The sequence below is a fragment of the Pseudophryne corroboree genome, chromosome 8, assembly GCF_028390025.1.
Source record: "Pseudophryne corroboree isolate aPseCor3 chromosome 8, aPseCor3.hap2, whole genome shotgun sequence".
NCBI lineage: Eukaryota > Metazoa > Chordata > Amphibia > Anura > Myobatrachidae > Pseudophryne > Pseudophryne corroboree.
In genome coordinates, this window is record NC_086451.1 from 67,904,462 (window position 1) to 67,907,066 (window position 2,605).

Here is a 2,605-nt window from a genome sequence, read left to right on the forward strand (position 1 = left end):
TCTTCCTCAGCACACCGGCGCCATTTTCTCTTCACAGCTCCGCTGGAAGGACGCTCCCCAGGCTCTTCCCTGCAGTATATACTACAAGAAGGGTAAAAAAGAGAGGGGGGGCACATAAATTTAGGCGCAAATTGTGTATAATAGCAGCTATTGGGAAAAATCACTCAGTATAGTGTGCATCCCTGTGATATATAGCGCTGTGGTGCGTGCTGGCATACTCTCTCTCTGTCTCCCCTAAGGACTTAGTGGGGTCCTGTCCTCAGTCAGAGCATTCCCTGTGTGTGTGCGGTGTGTCGGTACGGCTGTGTCGACATGTTTGATGAGGAGGCTTATGTGGAGGCGGAGCAGGTGCCGATAAGTGTGATGTCACCCCCTGCGGGGCCGACACCAGAGTGGGTGGATATGTGGAAGGTATTACACGACAGTGTCAACTCCTTGCATAAAAGGTTTGATGACATAACAGCTGTGGGACAGCCGGCTTCTCAGCCAGTGCCTGCCCAGGCGTCTCAAAGGCCATCAGGGGCTCAAAAACGCCCGCTACCTCAGATGGCAGACACAGATGTCGACACGGAGTCTGACTCCAGTGTCGACGAGGACGAGACTAATGTACATTCCACAAGGGCCATCCGTTGCATGATTACGGCAATGAAAAATGTGTTGCACATTTCTGACATTAACCCAGGTACCACTAAAAAGGGTATTATGTTTGGGGAGAAAAAGCAGCCAGTAGTTTTTCCCCCATCAGATGAGTTGAATAAAGTGTGTGAAGAAGCGTGGGCTTCCCCCGATAAGAAACTAGTGATTTCTAAAAAGTTTCTGATGGCGTACCCTTTCCCGCCAGAGGACAGGTTACGTTGGGAGGATAAGGCGCTCACACGCTTGTCAAAAAAGGTGGCACTGCTGTCTCAGGATACGGCCGCCTTAAAGGAGCCTGCGGATAGAAAGCAGGAAGCTATCCTGAAGTCTGTATATACACACTCAGGTACTATACTGAGACCTGCAATTGCTTCAGCTTGGATGTGTAGTGCTGCCGCAGCTTGGTCCGATACCCTGTCAGATAATATTGATACCCTCGACAGGGATACGATTTTGCTAACCATAGAGCATATTAAAGACGTTGTCTTATATATGAGAGATGCACAGAGGGATATTTGCCGGCTGGCATCTAGAATTAATGCAATGTCCATTTCTGCCAGGAGAGTATTAAGGACTCGGCAGTGGACAGATGATGCTGATTCTAAAAGGCACATGGAGGTTTTGCCTTATAAGGGTGAGGAATTGTTTGGGGATGGTCTCTCGGACCTCGTATCCACAGCAACAGCTGGGAAGTCGACATTTTTACCTCAGGTTTCCTCACAGCCTAAGAAAGCACCGTATTATCAGGTACACTCTTTTCGACCCCAGAAAGGCAAGCGGGTCAGAGGCGCTTCCTTTCTGCCCAGAGGCAAGGGAAGAGGGTAAAAGCTGCACCAGACAGCCAGTTCCCAGGAACAAAAATACTCCCCCGCTTCCTCTAAGACCACCGCATGACGCTGGGGCTCTACAGGCGGAGCCAGGTGCGGTGGGGGCGCGTCTCCGGAACTTCAGCGACCAGTGGGTTCGCTCACAGGTGGATCCCTGGGTTCTGCAAGTAGTATCACAGGGATACAAGCTGGAGTTCGAGGAGACTCCCCCTCGCCGATACCTCAAATCAGCCTTGCCTGCTGCACTCAGAGAAAGGGAGGTAGTACTGGCGGCTATTCACAAGCTGTATCTTCAGCAGGTAATAATCAAGGTACCCCTCCTTCAACAGGGACAGGGTTACTATTCCACAATGTTTGTGGTACCGAAACCAGACGGTTCGGTGAGACCCATTCTAAATTTGAAATCCTTGAACATTTATATAAGAAAGTTAAAGTTCAAGATGGAATCGCTCAGGGCGGTTATTGCAAGCCTGGAAGAGGGGGATTTTATGGTGTCATTGGACATCAAGGATGCTTACCTGCATGTCCCCATTTATCCACCCCACCAGGAGTACCTCAGGTTTGTGGTACAGGACTGTCATTACCAATTCCAGACGCTGCCGTTTGGTCTGTCCACGGCACCGCTGGTATTTACCAAGGTAATGGCCGAAATGATGATGCTCCTCCGAAAGAAAGGAGTCATAATTATCCCGTACTTGGACGATCTCCGTATAAAGGCGAGGTCCAAAGAGCAGTTGCTAGTCAGCGTAGCACTATCTCAGGAAGTGCTGCATCAGCACGGCTGGATTCTGAATATCCCAAAGTCACAGCTGATTCCTGCGAAGCGTCTGCTGTTCTTGGGCATGATTCTGGACACGGAACAGAAGAAGGTGTTTCTCCCGGAGGAGAAGGCCCAGGAATTATCATCTCTGGTCAGGGACCTCCTGAAACCAAAGCAGGTGTCGGTATGGACTCTAAATATTACAAAGATAGGTAAGGACTAGATCTGTATTCCTCCCCGTGTATCAATCTGGGACTTTGTGGGAGGTGGGCACCCCCGCGGCCGGTCATGCCTTGCTATGATATATGTAACATAATGCCAATTCTGCTATGCTTATGAGTATAATGGAAGTGTTATGCTTTGGTTATGTTGAACTAGGACA